This window comes from Pinus tabuliformis, chromosome 6 (genome assembly GCF_031772625.1).
Source record: "Pinus tabuliformis cultivar Carrire ecotype Pingquan chromosome 6, CPIR1, whole genome shotgun sequence".
Lineage (NCBI taxonomy): Eukaryota > Viridiplantae > Streptophyta > Pinopsida > Pinales > Pinaceae > Pinus > Pinus tabuliformis.
In genome coordinates this window covers 1,831,886,400-1,831,905,504 of record NC_142292.1, presented here as the reverse complement: position 1 = coordinate 1,831,905,504, position 19,105 = coordinate 1,831,886,400, and positions in this window count along the sequence as shown.

Below are 19,105 nucleotides of genomic sequence, written 5' to 3'. Positions count from 1 at the left end.
GATTGCATAGCGAGGGGATCATAGGGGGTTTGAGGGGTGTAGGTAACCCCCCTCTATGGGGTCCAGGGCAGCGCCCCGGAAAATTTTGTTTTTTCGACCCTATATTAAGTTGGGTGGACCTACCTATGATTTGGTGCATGATTTTCGCACATGGTTTTGGACGCAATGGTTTTTGGTCCATGGTTTTGGACGCAATGGTTTTCAGTCCATGGTATTGGATGCTTCGGCATGTATAAATATGTGTTGTAATATTTAAAAGAATATAATGAAAAATCAAGCTGGTAGTCCCGGTTTTGGGATCCAGGGGAAAATCTCTATGTATATGTGTTTTATGTGTTATGCTCTCGCATTGTTTATTTTCTGTGTTCTAGAATTGTATGCGGGTAATTTCTGTACAGGGTTAAAACCTACATCACCACTACAATACAACATCAAATACATCTGCATCAACCAATCACTAAAACATAATCAATCTCTGATATAACTTAAACCCAATCATCAATCTCTGGTATAACTGAAACCTCTGAACCATTAAAACAACTGAATCAACCATTCATTCAAACTTAATCAAATTCAACCAATCAACTGGAACAAACAAATCATTGTAACCAATACACAAATTTGAACCCAGAACACTACATCAACAACCAAAACTAACTGTAACATCAAAAGGCATGTGTCAGAATGTATATGCTCCTTTAATGAAGCAAACTTGCATGTCTACACTACTTCCTTTTTCCCAACCTGTGTATACCTAGAAAGATACTAAATCATAAAATATCTGAACCACAAATTGTACCAATCAGTGACATTCTGAAGATCTATTGTCATATTACAGAGTTCTAAACAGATAGAAACAAGGATCACCCTTCTTTCTCAATCAATCAATCAATCAGACTCAATTTCCTTATTCATTTAGTTCTACTTTCAGATTGAAGAAGACATCATTGACAAACAATAGTAAAACAACAACACTAATCTGATAGATCAGTCATCCCTGAACATCAAGATTTTCTTTTTCATACGCTACTTGGAAGAGCCGAACGAGCGTGTATACACAACTTCATTAAAGAGAACCAGCTTATAGATCTGAAAATACTTACTTATAACTTCGCTGTAATTCCAGACTTCAAACATACCCAGATCATCACTTATAAAGGATAAAAAGTGCGTTAACAATCAGAGCTAGCCTATCCATTATCATATCTCATAATGATAAGTCATTATGATCCTGATCCATCATTAGATCTCATCCATGATCAAACACTTAGGTGCATATGTAGTTCAGATCAAGCAAAGCATCAGAAACCCATAACATGCATATTTTCTTTGGATCAAACACTTCATAATATATTCATTGCTTGTGTATTTATCCCTTTGATCTTCTCCTCCTTATATACTTAGACCCTTTGTCAATACCTCAGACCAAAAGCACTTAGGACCAACACCTTCGACCAAATACCTAGGGTCAATACCTCAGACCAAATACCTTGGACCAATACCTTGGACCAAAATACCTTGGACCAAATACCTCAGACCAAAACCTTGGTTTTTCAACATGTACGTGCTTTTCCTCCCATGGGAGTGCGTGTATATGTATACGCTTTTTTTTGTTCTATGGACCAACGTGTATATGTTGTTTTGACTAAGTGGACCAGCATGTATCATCCTTTTCCTTTACCTTCTCTATTCTGATCAGTATACCTTAGTTCCATCTTTTTGTTCTTCTATACCAATGCCCTGTTACACTGTAATTTGTCATATTACTTCTGAAATGATTCCTTTGAACTGCCATGCATTTTTTCATGTCCAATATCTCTCCTGTAGATCCATCTAGTTACATATATTCATCTAGTTACCATATAAAAGTGAGTTGTTCTGCTACGAGTGGGTTGCCATCAAGTACAAGACATGCATCGTAATGCCAACAGGTATTGTAATTATGAAGGATATATAAAGAGATGTCTTAGCAAGTCTAAGGCAGAATCAATCACTTGGTATGATTTTGGGTCTATAATTGTAGATATTTTCTATGTTTTAGGAGAGGGGAAGGCTCTTGTAGCTAAGGGCGTGGAGACCTTGGTAAGTCTGAAGTTGACTGCACGGGCCCCTATAGCTGTGTGCACAGGGTCTGGAATGGTTGTAAAAGAAGATCTGAACTAATAGAAATATATTTCAAGCAAATCAGTGTCTATTTTTATGCATTGTGTATTTTCTGTATTTATGTGCAACTAAATGATATTTGTCTATATTTTATCTTAATTACAATGCGAAGATCTAGATCAACTGTTGAATGTTGTTTTATGCATGATCAGATAGTTACGTGAATTTTATAACTTTCTTTAACTGGAAATCGTCTAAGTCTCATAAATAAGGGTTCACGAAGGTCAGATCTGAGCTAAAACTATATAAAGCACCTTAAACCACATCACATATCCTTCTAGATGTGGAAGCCTAGTTATATCATCCCCCAATATTGCCTCAAGTGATATTGCAGCCTACGCTATGCATGTTGTTGCCGAAAGGGCCGATATTGTAGGGTTTTGTTGGTTAGCACAGCTAACTCTGAACCTAGATCGAAGCCTCCTCAAGCCAACATGGTCCCAATAAATAAGCTGGGGATATTTGGAGAAGAAGGGGGTTCGAATGCAGTCGACAAATTACAAGGGGGATCGACAGATCAGGAAGATGCAGATAACCAACCGAAGAAAGAACCTGGAAAAGATCAACGCAGTTCGAGTGTCATGAACCAATCCATATTTAAAGTGGGAGAAAAATTCGATATCAAGCCATACCATTGTGATATCGACGCTCTAAATTTGAACCACTGGTTGTAGGAACTAGAAGTTTATTTCAGTGTCCATCAGATCAAGAAAGGGTAGACGGTCTCATTCGTGCAGCCGAAATTGGAGGGCCACGCACTGACTTGGTGGGAGAGCCACACAGAAACCCTGAGGTTGGAGGGAGAACCTCTAGTGACTAAGTGGGAGGATTTCAAAACCCTCATTAAGTCACAGTTTTATCCCATTGGGTACATGGAAGACCAATGGATCTAGTGGCATTACTTCAGGAAAAATTCAAGCCAAAGCGTGCAGGAGTACCCCACAGAATTAAGAAAGATGGCTATAATGTTGGGTATCTCTCTAAAGAACCTAGATGTACTCCTCAAGTATTTGGGGGCTCTGCACCACCATCTGTGTGAGAAAGTGATGTTTTTCAAGCCCAAAACGATGGATGAGGCTTGTGTACAGGCACAATACCTGGAGAACATAGGCCTGAAAAGAGCACAATCAAGTGGATCAAAGAAAAACGAGAAACAAGACGCTTCTAAGGATAGGAATAAGAAGAAAAAAGGGGGGAAAAGATAAAAAGATGGTAGCCACAACACACCAATAAAAAGATCTTAGCAACCACTACAACATTGATGGCCATATAGAGGAGAAGTTATAGTAGTTGCATCCAGAGCTAAACCCGAAGAACAAGAAGAAAGATAATAAGAAGAAGAATCTCATGGCCATTGATTCGAGCAACCAAATTGAAAGTAGCTCATATGTGGATGAGAAGATTGTCTGTACATCAGTGCAGAAGGAGGTGAATCTGAGTAGCCTTCAACAACAGGAAGATAAATAAATGACCAAACTCTTCCATGTAAAGATACAGGTCAAGAAGAAGAAGATTGATGCTTTTTCTAAATCAGGATCACAGGAAAATCTCATTGCAACAGATCTAGTCAAGAAGTTGGGGCTAGAAGTTCGTGATCATCCAAACCCATATCCAATTGAATGGGTACATAAGGATGCAGAGCTGAAGGTAAAAAAATAGTTTCAATTTAGATTTGCTATCAGTGCTGATTTTAATGATGAAGTAGATCTAGATGTGGTTCCCCTTGATGTATGTGGGGTCGTGTTTGGAAGTCCATACATGTACATGCGTGATGCAATATTCATGAGGAAAGCTAACCAGTACCATCTCAACAAGGATGGAAAATCATTCATCATCAACGTGCACAAAGGCGAGTCAAAATTTTCACTGGTAACTGCCAACCAAGCTAAGAAATTGATCAGTTCTAGCAAGAAGTATGTTTTATTGTTTTTAAGAGAAAATCGGTCTGTAGAGGAGTCAATAAGAGGTAAGGAATCCCTAGAGGGGTGTACTAGGAAAAAAATATAGAAATTGGAGGAGTTGTTACAAGCATATAAGGAAGTGTTCTGAGAGCCTAAAGGGCTACCCCCTATGTAATGCACCAACTACATTTATGAGATTAATGAATGATGTATTGCACCCTTTTATAGATTCATTTTTTATTGTCTATTTGGATGATATATTGGTATGTAGTACTACCTGGGAGGAGAATATTTCACATTTGACGCAGGTGCTAGAAACATTGAAGAAGCACCAGCTGCTAGTAAATCTCAAGAAGTGCGAGTTTGCGTAGCAGTCCTTGGTTTATTTGGGATATGTGATTGGTGGAGGAGAGTTGAAGATCGATCCTTCCAAGATGGATGCCATCATTAAATTGCATGTGCCTACTAATGTTACTGTGGTTAGGAGTTTCATTTAAAATTCATAGCCTCCTTTTCAGCAAGAGTTTCCAGTGGGAAGAAGGGTAGCAGAAGGATTTTGATGATTTAAATAAGAAGATCAATGAAGCACAAGTTTTGGCATTACCAAACTTGCAATGACCCTTTGAAGTGGAGATATATGTGAGTGGGTATGCTATGGGAGTTGTCTTGATGCAAGGAGGAAGTCCTATTTGCTACCATTCTAAAGTATTTCATGGGGCAGTTCTTAACTAACTTACCTACGATAAGGAGCTTTATGCCATGGTGTAAGTTGTGAATAAGTGGAAGCACTATCTGATGGGAAAGGAGACAATAATCCACACAAATCACCAGCCATTACAGTACTTGCAGGCCCAAAATAAGCTACAACAAACCAGGCATTACAAGTGGATGGGGTTTTTACAGCAGTTTCATTTGGTGATCAAGTATAAGAAGGGAAGCACAAACAAGTTGGTCGATATGCTTTCAAGGCCACCCACATCAAAGATTACATCTTTAGGGACTCTGATGCACATGGAGCCATTCACCCATGATGCATACAAAGAGCCATATTCAGAAGATGAGGACTTCAAGGAAGTGTATCAGTAGTTGTAGAGTTATATTCATGTGCACAATGGTAACATCATTGTTGACTACCATCTCTAGGATGGGTTACTCTATGTTGGCTTAGGGGGTCTTGACCTAGGTTCAGAGTTAATTGTGCCAACCAACAAAACCCTACACTACTATCCCTTTCGGCAACAACTTGCATAGCATAGGCTGCAGCCTCCCCCGAAGCAGTATGGGGGAATGGAAGAACCAATTTTCTACATCCAGAGACTAGTGTGATGTCTTCCAATGCCTTGGATCTGCCTCCGCACAGATCAATAAACTTCTAGGGCACATCACTGCAACTAAGTTAAATCAAGCTTCAAACCTTTGTAAAGGTCCACGATCAGTCCTTACGGACCCTTAATAGTCGATTTACCTACTTATGTGCATCAAAAAGTAAACATAGATTGGAGTTCATGTAGATTTAATTTATTCATCAGAAAACATAAGAGAAATGATATGAAACTTCACGGAAGTGGCTAAGCATTCATTTCATACATTATTAAGACAGATTCAATAAATTCATGTAGCATTCAATCACTATTTCATAAAACATGTCATTCATCGGCAACATATAACATAAATAGATACAAACGGAAATACTCAGTAATTCTTTGGAAAATTGTCTTTATTGATCTTTAATTCATTGATTACAGACTCAAACTACCTTGTGCACACAGCTACAGGGGTCTGCACACTCAGCTGCGGACTCTACCCAGGCCTCCATGCACTCAACTGCAGAGCCTTCCCTTCTCTACCTAAGCATAGGAAGCAGAGCCTTCCTGCCTTAGCTCCTGCCCAAAACTCTTCAATGAACCCAATTCTCTATGAAAACTTACTTCTCCTTCTAAGACTCGCTAAGACTCATATATTTGTACTCTTTCTTTATACAATACCATGGTCTGCGAACCATGGGAGAATCCAAAAGCTGACCAAAAACAAGGGGTTAAGGCCCCTTTGACTCTATCTAACTGCACGCTCCACATCAACATTTTGTGGAGACTACATCTTTTACAAAATTTGTTACAAAAAATGACTAATTAATTCCATTCTTCCCCTGGGGACCCCATCCCAACAGGCCCCCAACACAAAGATCGTGACTCGCCCTTGAGTCACTCAACTGGTTGTTCTACTTTCTAGTGGAGTTCACTGAATGCCTTGGTCAATGCTTGTAGCTCCATGGTACTTTGTTTTGCTGCTTGTTGCACCTCCTGGACTAGTTTCTCTATGGTTGGCCCCTCTACAGCCAACTTCGTAGTCCTCTGTGTCTGTTGCATTGCCTTCAGCTTCTCATGAATGTTTTGTGAAAACTGGTTGGTTTCCTCTGTCCAAGGCTCAATCCGTGCACTTAGCACAAACTTCTTCTTCTTCAATTCCTGTATCTACAGTAATTTTTCTTTTCCTTCCTGTAAGCGCGCGAAGCGCTGAACTGGTGCCAACGTCTACACTTTCGTATTGATCTCATCATACTGTTGTTGCACTTCCCTGATTTCTCTGTTCAACTGTTGTAGCGTAGGATCCTCCTGTAATGTATCCTAGAGGCCCAGTTCTTGAGTGAAGAGCTTGTCGCACCCTTGAACGACGACATCTAGCTGAGCCATGGATTCTTTAATCACCACACCTCTTTGTTCCCGAACCTCTGGTGGTGTGGTTAGCTGCAACTTGAATTGTAGCTTAGCTATCTGCATCTATAGGTCGAAAGTCACCTTGTCAACCTTCTCCTTTGAAGCATGCACTACAACAACCAATTTCCTTACCTTGGCTAAAGCCTCTACATCATTGGGTATACCCAACTCAGGTACAGATTTGTAGGCCTACTCAATCATTGTGACCAGGTTCTGATGTTGTGTTTGCAACTCCTCCTGCTCCTTCAGGGCCTGAGTCTTTTTTGTGAAAAGCTGCTAGTTTTTGACTTTGAACTCACTGACAGAAGTGAGTGCGCATTGTTCTCTGATCTTTAGCTCATCAGTGACCCCCTGATGTAGCGCATGAAGAGACTTGAGCGGTAGCGCGGCAAGGTTCAGCCCCATATCTTTTACTGCGTGAAGCACCACGCGATCCTCATCTGACTCCATGCGGACCAACCCCTCTGGCAGAGGAAAGAATCTGAGATCATAAGGCCAGTAAATCTTTGTGATAGTGATACAACCCTGCGTTAGGCTCTCTTGTGCGTCGATCGCCTTTTTGACATCCACTTGAATCCTACTCCCCTGGATCTGCAGCTTGCACAAATCCTTCTAGACGCTTCCTAGCATCTACATGTATTCTTGTTCGAACTACTGCAACACTTCTATTATGGTGTCTCGTATCTTATCATCGATCTCATCGAGATCGCCTTCTATTAATATCATCAGATCGTCATGTGTCTGTCAATATCAGCAACAGAGCCATTTGTTGGCTCAGAGGGTCCTTACCCAGGTTCAGAGTTAGTTGTGCCAGCCAACAAAACCCTACACTACTAGCCCTTTTGGCAACAACCCGCATAGCGCAAGTTGCAATATCACCCGAACCAGTGTGGGGGAATGCAAGAACCTGTAGAAATTTCTCTATGGATCAGCTAGCTCTGATACCATGTAGAAATTTCTCTATGGATCAGCTATCTCTAATACCATCTAGAAATTTCTCTATAGATTAGCTAGCTCTGATACCATGTAGAAATTCTCACTGTAGATCACCTGATAATGCAATATACTAAAGCAAAATACTTGATCTACTTCTACAAACAAAATGGCGGAAGCTTAATCAATTTTGAGCAAGATCAAATAAAACACATATAACAGATGAAGAAGAAACAATCACACATGAACACAGAAGAATACTCTGGGGAAAGCCTCAGCTAAAAACCCCAATCTCTATATTATCATACAAGTGGAAATATCTCCGGATTACACAAAGCTTTAGCTCATAAGCTATCTAGCTCTCAGTACAATCCCTCAATGATGCTCATAGACATAATAGACAACACATATGCCTTCCTTCAGTCCTCCAAGCCTCCTATTTCCTTGCGCAGTTTCTCTTGGGTCCTCTAGCTGCAACCTGTGTGATTCTCACCTCACACACAACACTGACCTCTGAAATAATTGCGCAATCCTGAAGGAGATAATTCCTTCTACATGGATGAGTTTCCTATATAGGAGAATTCCTCCAACTGATAGTACATTGTCCCTTCCTCTAATCTCAACTAGGTCTCTGACTAAACTGACATGCATTGGTTATTTATGAGAGAATATTCAGTTATCTGGAGAACACTAGTTACATGCATGCATGCATTAACTAAATGAACTCACAGTCAGTTCCAAAAACTGTTGGAACTAATCTAACTGGACTTAACTCAGTTAGCTGAGCTAACTAATTACAACTCAAAGTACAGCTCATCCTAATCTACTTAATTAAGGGATAACTATTGCATGTCTTCACATAGACTTCATGTTTGATTTTCTCCAGCTAATTAACTCAATATGAATTAATTAATTATTTTTCAAACAGCTGCTAAGATCAAATTCGAATTTTAATTCTCAATTTTAGTTCAGGGACTAACTAAAATTGTAATGTATCCCAAAATGCTATTTATAGCAATGCTATTTTTAGCATTTCTATTTTATCATTCCTTGTTGCTACATCCAACACTGGTACCTGAAATGATATTTATAGCATTTCTATTTTTAGCATTTCTTGTTGCTATTTTCAACAGAACCAAGTTTCTGCATCCAGAGACTAGTGTGATGTCTTCCAATGCCTTGGATTTTCCTCCCTGTAGATCGATAAAATGATAGGGCATGTCACTGCAACTCAATTAAAGCGGCCTTTAGACCTTCGTGAAGGTCCACGATCAATCCTTGCGGACCCTTAACAGTCAATTTACCTACTTACGCACATCAAAAAGTAACCCTAGATTAGAGTTCGCGTAGATTTACTGTATTTGTCAGAAAACATAAGAGAAATGATCAGAAACTTCGAAGAAGTGGTTAAGCATTCATTTCATACATTATTAAGACAAATTCAATAAATTTGCATAGCATTCAATCATTATTTCATAAAACATGTCATTCATCAGCAACATATAACATAAATAGAGACAAACGAAAATACTAAGTAATTCTTTGGAAAATTGTCTTTATTGATCTAAATTAATTCATTGATTATAGACTCAAACTACCTTATGTGCGCAGCTGCAGGGGTCCGCGCACTCAGGTGCAGACTCTACCTAAGCCTCCGTGCACTCAGCTATGGATCCTTCCCTTCTCTACCTAAGCGTAGGAATCAGAGCCTTCCTACCTTAGCTCCTGCCCAAAACTCTTCAATGAACCCAATTCTCTATCAAAACTTACTTACTTCTCCTTCTAAGACTCGCTAAGACTCATCTATTTATACTATTTCTTTATACAATACCATGGTCCACGAACCATGGGAGAATCCAAAAGCCAACCAAAAACAAGGGGCTAAGGCCCCTTTAACTCTATCTAACTACACGCTCTCCATCCACATTTTGCGGAGACTTTACATATTTTACAAAAATTGACTAATTAATTATGTTCTTCCCCTGGGGACCCCATCACAACACTCTACAAGCTGGATAAGTTATGTTTTCCTAAAGGTGAGCATTTGCAGTTGATTAGAGAGGCTCACACCTCCAAGGTTGCAGGGCACTTTGGTGTAGGGCAGACCATGGCTAACTTGCAAAGGTATGTTTATTGGCCCAAAATGCAAGAACAAGTAGCTAGGTTCATAAGAGGATGCATGCTTTGTTATACCAACCAGCCTAGCAATAGGAAACAGGGTTTGTATCATCACTTACCTATACCTACTCATCCTTGGGAAAGAATTTCCATGGACTTTGTGGGAGGTTTACTGACAACTAGGATGGGACATGACTACCTGTTCGTGGTAGTTGACAGGTTCAACAAGATGTGTGTTATGGTGCCATGTAAAAATACCATTAGCGGACAAGAAGCAACAATCTTGTTCTTTGGACAGGTCTAGGTACACTTTGTGATACCAAGGAGCATCATTTCAGATATGGATACAAGATTTCTCAGTGCATTCTGGACTACATTGTGGGAGAGGATGGACACGAAGTTGAAGAGATATACAACATTCCAACCATAGACAGATGGGCAGACAGAAGTAGTCAATAGGACTTTTGTGTAGCTTTTGAGGGGTTACAACCATAAGTATATGAAGACCTGGGATGAAAATATGGTATATATACAACATTCTTATAACATAGTGGTCCACACTTCTACAAGAAAGTCCCCATTTGAAACTTGTTTTGGATATTTTCCACCTTCACCTTTGGATATTGCATATGGGCAGCAAGGAGGAGTGAAGGAAGATATTATAGGAGATGCTTTGAGGGCTGAAAAATTTATAGAGAAGATTAGGAAGATCCATCTATAGGTACAGGAAACACTGCAGAAGTGGAAAGTGAAATATAAGGCCAAGCATGATCAAAACAAACAGAGAAATCATTCAAGGTGGGAGACAGAGTATGGCTACAGTTGAACAAGGAGAGGTTGCAAGGGCCTGGTAAGAAAATAAAGGCTCTAAGGTATGGTCACTTTGAGATACTAGAAAAGGTGGGTGATAATGCCTATCAACTCAGTTTACCACCATATATGCGTATTTACTCATTGTAAATGTAGAGAATTTGAAACTCTATGAGCCTTCCATGCTAGATCAAGAAGAGGAACATGTCTTACCTTCTGTGGAGGATTTGGCACCAAATGAATAGGCAAAGTTGATAGAAAATATAGTTTTACAGAAGAGGTCCAGAATTACAAGACAAGGGCAACAATACCTTTGGCATATTGGGTTGAAGGGACAACTTCCAGTCAAAGCTAAATGGTACACCAGAGAGAAGGTGGAGGAAAAATTTCTACACCTCATTCAGTAAAATATTTTGGGGACCCAAATCCTCCCAAAATGGGGAAGTGTGATCCTAATTGGGTCATTATATTGCTTTTCATCCATATTGATGCATTTGGAGTGGAAAAAGTGGAGGAATCAGCTCATGGGACCGTTTTTACCAGTGGGACCCAGTTTGGTGAAACGTGGTCCGAAACCTTCCAGGAGTGTTTTGAGGCACCAAACGATGTTTTTTTGGGGTAAGACTTTATCACTTAAGCTTGGCACATTTTCATTCTATTCTACACACAGAAATCTTTCCAATGATGCAAGAATCACATCAATCAGAGTCTGTATGCAAAAGTTATGCCACTCATAAGTTGACCTTCCTGATGTCACACCTATAGTTCGGGAGGATTTCACGTCAGCGCCCATTATTCATGGAAAAGGGGATAGACACGTGTTTGTGATGTAAAATACTCTAGAAGAGCCTATTTTGTAACTCTAGTTAAGAGTTAATGTAGTCAAACTTAACCACTAGTAGGCTATCGGGTTGTGTTATAACCGGGCACTAGGAGGAAGAGACATTCCATTCTTTCGAGAGAATTTTGTTCCATAGTTGAGAAAAGATAGCCAAGAGAGATAGGAGGTAGAGCACACAGAGAGGATCTATGCACTGTAGCAGCCCATGGGCCATAGACATTACTTCTTTGTATATGCAGCCATATTTCCAGACAGAGAAAAAGAGCGAACCCGCCTCACCTTCCAGCTAGGTTTTCTCCTGAAAGGGTTTTCCAAAAAGCATATCTTGTGTCTTATGTGTGTGCGAGACTATTTTTTCATTCTCTACTTTTCTTCTTGATTTAGTTTTACATGCATGCACTAATTACAGTTAATTTTACAAATCTAGAAATTAAATAAAACTGTAATAGTGTAGAATCTAATATTTTTAATATAATTGTTGGGCATGGAATCCCCCCAAGGCATGTTTTGGGGCTCAAAGCCCAAGTTTTGACCTAATATTTTTGTAAAGATCTGTGAATTGCAGGCGGAGAGCGCAAAATTTATGATAGATTCACAGGGTTGTCTGCCCTAGTTTTGTAATGTAATGTCGGCTGGATAGACCTACCCATGGTCCGTGGACCATGGGATTGTATAAATAGAGCGAGGCTCTAAGTGTAAAGAGATATAGAATAATAGAGTAAGAGATATAGGAAGAGTCTAAGTGACTAAGTGAAGTGTTTCTTTGGGTCGTAGGGTAGGAGAAGGCTCTACAGTTGAGTGCACAAAGGCCTAGTAGTCCACAGCTGAGTGCGCGGACCCCTGCAGCTGAGTGCGTAGGGTGGAGTCAAGTCTGTAATCGAGGAAGGAATTAATAAAGAGAAGTTTGTTATCAATTTGTGAATTTGGTCTTGGGTTAATGAATTATTAATATAATTTTCAAATATATTGTTTATTTACTGCACGCACCTGTATGAATGGGTTATGTTGTTAAGTATAACTTAAAGCACGCAAGTAAGCTAAAATAATCATCTAACATTGGAATATTAGTAAGGACTTGGGTAATAATGCAGAAGCACAGCGTTCAGACCCTGAGTAGGGTTGTGCGAAGGTAGTATATTAGGCTGCGAGGTATGGGAAAGTGTGCGACGTGACGTGTGCACAGGGTCAAACCGTGGACCACTTGAACTCATCAGACATCTCTAGGGTACAGAAACCTGGTTCTAGCACCCTCCCATACTACTTTGGGTGAGACCTCAGTATGCACTCCACGGACTGTTGCCGAAAGAGCCAATAGTACTGGGATTTGTTTGGCTAACTTAAATTTGAACCTGGGTCAGGCCCCAATAAGCCAACAAATGGTTCTGTTGCCAGGATCGTGATCTGCATAAGAGATGTTAGATGTCGTATCACTAGAATCTGACAGAGAAAGGAATTGAAGAGTGGTTGAACAGAAAGATTCATGAGTTCGTGGCATAGGAAAACAAGAATCGATGGTTATCAAAGGAAGAGTGGTTAGATTACTACTTATATACAGAAATCCACGAAATTTTCTTTGCATCCTTCCCCTCTGAGTTGTACGAGAAGATTGCGAAGCTAGCAGATAGTCAAGGAAGGTGTAGGCTTGACAAACCTATTGTGTGGACTCCATAGTTGGTGCGCAGACTAGAAGCATCAGAAGATAAGATTGTGTGCGTTATGGACCATTGGATCTATTGAATTATAGGAGGGTTTATCACCAAGTTCATGGTAGATACTTCAGTCAGCTATAGTGAGGCTGAACGACACTTCCTCCTGTTAGCGCTTGAAATTTCACCTCAGGCTGAGAAAGGTAAACCTCAAGGCAACATCAAACCACTTAGCCTCGTAGCTAGCCCTACGGGGCAAGAGAGGGCTCTCTCCGGTCTATCTCGATAAAGATCTTCAATGGGTGAGATAACCAAAAGGGTAACACTGATTTTAGGCTAGTAAACTGATCAAAAGGGTTGATTTTGGGTTTTTAGGGTTTTTGGTGGCAAATTGAGGAGATGGCAATTTTGGGTGCAGGGATTGGACACAGTTTCTGCAGGGGGTTCTTTGGGGCGAGATAGGAGACAGTATTGATGCCTTAGATTGAGGTGAATGGATGAGAAAGACAGGTGAGGAGCTAAGGAGAGCAAACGATAACTTTGAATTCTCCTTAAACAGTAGAAAACATTGAAATTAAACAAACTTAAAAGCAGAGCATGACAGTCATGAGTTCTACTTTAACACTTCATTTGCTTAATGTGGAGAAGGAAAATAAAGGAAATGATTCACATAACACACTTACAAGTACATAGAGAAACACACCATCAATACATGTAACCACAAGAATCCCAAAAAGGACTGCAAAACCCTGGTCTTCCTTAGCCAAAAATTGCAGAGATACAGTGAATAATACAATGATAGCTTCTCCCTCAAGAGTCCAACCATGAAAATGAGCAAGAAAGTACATAATATAGATCATCTAACCTCTTTCTCTACCTGCATGGGTCGATCTCACTATCCTAGGAGCTGTTTCAACCACTTCTAAACTAAGCACTACAAACTAGGCAGTCAAAACAACTTGCCTCTATAAGCTAGGAAACCAATTCATTCATTTAATTTTCACCTCTTTCATGAATGAATATTCTAGAAGAGGTACATAAGAGTAAAAGTGTCAATAAAGTACAATAATTACATCAAATAAGATAATAATCCACCCCAAAAAGTCAAACAGGGTCAAACTGTGTTTTTCTGAGTTGTACACTGAAATCTGGAGAAGTTTGCCTGACGGGTCGCGCGCCTCTGCCTGACAGGTCGCGCGCCTTTGGGACCACATTTGGGGAACTTCCCGTTGTCCAAATTGAGAAAGAGTAGGCTTGTTGGAAAGGTCTATGAGTCTACTTTCCAACCCAACTATAATTTCTGAACTTGGTGGTCATTTGCCCCTCCAAAATTGCAATCTCCCAAGACTGCTTTCTGCAACTCAAAAATGTGGCAGAAAGTCAATTTTTGCTTGTTTTTTGACTTTCTGGAGGCCCAAAACTTCATAAAATCTCAATTCCATTGATGAGCATATGTAAATTCTCATGAAAAATCTGGAAATGCTGAGTTTTTGCAAAATGGAGTTGCCGGGATGAAGGGTCGCGCGGGGGTGAGACCCGTTAATGGACAAAAACCTGTAAATTGCCTGAAAAATCAAAATTGACCCAAAATTTTCAAAATTTCTTGGGATTTATGCTGTGGCTAGGCTATTTAGTGCCTTGGTCAATCAAAGAGGCTTTGGCCAAAATTTGGAGGGGATCGGGCCTCTTTCTCCTTTTTTGTGCCTTGGCCAACCTCCTTGGATCCGGCGATTGTAATTTTGACATTTCTCTAAAACCATGACACCTGTGCAAAAAGTGAAGGAGGTTTTTCTTCTTTGTCATGCTATGGACAAAAACCTCTCTCAGTTTTCCAAAATTCATCTTTGATTGCTCTGGAACATCATTTGAGTGAAACTTGCCCCGATGTGTGAAACAAGGAATTTTGTCGAAATGAAGCGAAATGAAGGGGATAAGGGGCTTCTAAATTCTTGAGGAAATTTTTGGGAGTGGGGAGGGATGTTAGGAAGTAGGGGAAAGTGTAATCTCAGAGATTGAGCGAGGGGAAGGGGTCCAAAAGGGCAAAACACAGGCCAAACCTAGAAAATTGCTAGGTTGTAGCTAGAAACTAGGGTTTGTGCAAAAATGAGGATTTGGGGGATCTCAGTGATGGGAAGCATTTGATAAGGTACATGAAGGATAGGGGAAGGTGTATGAACATCTGGATACAAGTTTTGCCAATGATTTGACCATCCACAAGAAATCGCCTTCAAAACCCTAGGAGAGGGAAATGACCTTACCTAGGCGCAACCGAAGCATGAACAAGGTATAAAATGACTCATTAGACACTGAGATGATAATGACAACCCTATGAATGATGATAGACTCAGCTGAATAGTGACATAGATGGGCATTTGGGCAACTTTGAAAAGAGTGGGAGCAAACCCTAGACCTAATGCCTAGTGACCAAATTTTGCTTGAAAACTCTTTGAAATGACAAAATTTGACTTGGAAACTCTGAGACCACTTTGTAAGAGCATATTTGATCACTGGAGGAAGGCTGGAAAGACTGACACTAACACCTCCAAGGACCGTGAGGTAAGTACGTTAAATCTTTAAACACTTGGATTAAAATTCTACTATGTGAAAAACAGGTTAGGTGAATAAATTGATGTTTGGGGCTATGCAGAGTAGGAGGATCCACAGAAACGAAGGTAGCATAGAACTAGAGTCTATCCCCCTAATTTCACCTCCATGGAAAAGTGAGGAAGAGCTCGCGAAAGTTTCACCAAGAACTATGATCAATTTGATAAAGCAGCAAATTCCGCGCATACCACACCCACCTACACCACCACCAGTTTCACCATCTTCACCCCCGTCTTCACCCACACCACCTCCGCCACCACCACAGTTCAATATGGCGAGTGTGATAAAGTTGTCGATGTTCAAAGGATTAGGAAACGAAGATCTGAACTAATTTTAGTTCATGGTAAAGACTGTATGGGAATCGCAGGGAATCACTGATGAAAATATAAAGAAAGCAACGCTAATTAGCACTTTGCAGGATCACGCACTGACATGGTACATTAAGCATTCCAATGACAACCCAAATGCAGGGATCATTGTTGCACAAAATATTGTCACCATGACATTCTGAAATTTGTGTGAGTCTATCACCACTCATACTTTCCTCCTTTACAAGTATTAAACCTCAGTTCTTCATGTCAAGCCTTGAAAATAAGAGAAAGCCCTTAAAAGTCTCTAAAACTCTGGTTCCGCACTTTCTCTTAGAATTACCTGCAGTCCTGCACCTAATGGTCATGTCATCTGCGTACCTGACCGCTCTGTCTCTGTGTAATGGGTGTGGACCCCTATAAAATTCAAAAAGGCACAAGTACATTCTTAAAAACTCACTTTGAGTCATTTCTGGAAGCTTCAAGAAGGAATATTGAGGTGGAAAGTTCGCTCCTTTAAGGTTCATGCATCCCACGCCTTAAGGAGCTAACCCCTTGATGTGAGGAGCTTATCCCTTTGAAGGAGGACTCTATCCCTTCATAGGTGGACCTATAACCTCCTTCCTTTGCACTATAAAATGAAGCATTGGGTAGGTTACTGGAGAGGTTGAAAGCTGAAGATTTTTGAGGTGAAATGCTGCTGGAACTTAGTCTTCCTAATTGAGCTTTTGTGAGAAAATATTACATACCTTGTTGATCTCATTTGGAAGAGTGTGAGGCTTGTAAAAGTAGAGGAGATTCCTATTCCGGACCCTAGGAGGAGCTTGTACAACATCAAGGCACCAAAGGTTGTAAAGTTCTTCTATTTTCAAAGTTAATACAATCAAGTTTATTTTTCTTAATAAGCTGTGTTTTATGGTTTATTTCATGGATTCCTTGATCACCATGATGAATATGATTTATTATATTAGCTATGCAGGTGTTATTTGGTGTGTGCTTGTTTGTGATTGTAGATTCTCAAAAGGAAACTCTTTCATAGGATTGAAGGATGGCTGCCACAAACTAGCGTTGGACTTAAGGTAGGGTCTAAAACACCTCTTTAGTTTTTATTAATGAATCGAAATATATTTAGAGAACGGTAGATTTGCTTGTCCTGTTTGTTGCTAGATATATTTTGATACTAGGGAGATCGGCCTTGTCTGCAAGAACGATTTATCCGGCCAACAAATTGGCGACTCCACTGGGGAACTGAATTTGGTTTTTTGCTTTTCCTTTTTCTTTGACTAGAGAAACTTGTCCCTATTTCTGGTTTTTGCTTGGTGTGTGGGATTGGGTAGTTTTTAGGATCTGGATTTTTTTTTTTTTTCAAAGTTTATAGGGAACCACACTTTCTGTTTATAGACAGTGCAGACTTCTCCGCACTTTTCCTTTAGTACACAGAGCGGTACCGCATTTGGTTCTACTGGAAGCATGCAGACCCTGTTAAATTTTTGAAAAAACTTAAAATGTTTTCTTCCAGTTAATTTTAGGTTTTATTTATGACTGTTAGTGTCTACCCAAATCTACATGTGTTCTGTCAAAAATCTCTTGCAAGTAAGTTCCATTGGTATTTTTGTTTTAGATGATTTTCTAGAAGTTTTGCATGCCTGGATTGCTTTTCACTTGGTCTTTGTAGTGACTCAGAGATTAGAAGCCTAAGAAACCTTAGATTACCCTGGTCTTTTTTGTCTTCTTGATGAGTCTGACTGGTTTGTGAAATCTTCCCTTGGTGAGAAATAGATTTCGTTTTCTCTTTGCAAAGCTTTGAACAAACTTGCTTATAAGTTTTGAATTTCATTTTTATAAAAGAAAACACATTTGGATGTTTTTTGATTGATTTGTTTTTCTGAACGAATTAATCCTTAGTTTCCTAAATAGCTAAGTAAAATGTCCTCAAAAAGATTTGAAGCTTTTATACTTTAGGTTTTTCAAGTTTTTAGATCCCAAAATTAGTTTTTTAGTTTTGAGTGTTTTCTAGAAATTGTAGAATCTCTTTTGAAAGAATTTGTTTTCTGTAGTTTTTTAGTGTTGAAAAAGAAAAAGGATTTTTTGTGAGCTTTAACTAGTAGTCTCATTTTGAGTTCTTATTGAAAAAGAAAAAAGGATTTTCTTTTCATTTGCATGTTGAAAGAAAGATTTGTTTATCAAAGAATTGCATTCTCAACTCTTTCTTTTAGCTATAAATTCATTGAAGGAAAAACGAATTGTTTATCATCTTAGGTGCATTTTTTAGTGTTTTTGGAGTCGAGTCTTCACACCATCAAAGTTTCATCTCCATACCTATTGACTTAAGAAACAACCCATAAAAGTAACGCTTAAATAAAATTGATCTAGCAATCTTTTTTATTTCTAGGGCTCTTATCACCAATATAGCTTAGGCTAGTATCTTGGAGTAGGGAGTAATTAACTCTCCAAGATAGTTAAAACAAACAAGTAGCTATATCTTGCGGTAGGAAATAAATCCAATTCTAATTGATATAATATTGGAAGCTCCTCTTAAAAGAGTCAATCACGAGATCATGTCCAAACCTTTGAGACAATCAAGTCTGTCTCATTGGGAAAGATAGAAGATTTGCGCGTATTAAAAACGGTAAACCTCGAATTAACCATTGTCGAGGAGCCTGGGGTCACTTATTGCTAAACCTAGGATTGATCATGTCAAGGAGCCTTCAAGGGGATTGAGCTTTGTTACTCTGCCCTTGTGCGTAGATCAGATCGTAAACTATTCCCCCAGTTGTCTTTGTTACTGTTGGTAACCTTAGTGACCATAATCTTAAGATTCTTTCCTAAGGTGACGGTGAAGGACGGATCTCACTGTACCTGGAGTAGACATCGACTAGACTCACTTGGACTTTCTGGGGGGTTTTCTTCACTCGAGATTGTTATGTGAAGAAACTTGTGCCAGTCTGTTCCATTAAGCAGGTTTTCGGGGTAACTGTTCCAACCGCCCTTTCTATATTAAATTCTACAACGTTGGATTTCATCATAAACTAGTGTTTTTGGTACGGAAAGTTACTGTTTGTGTGTG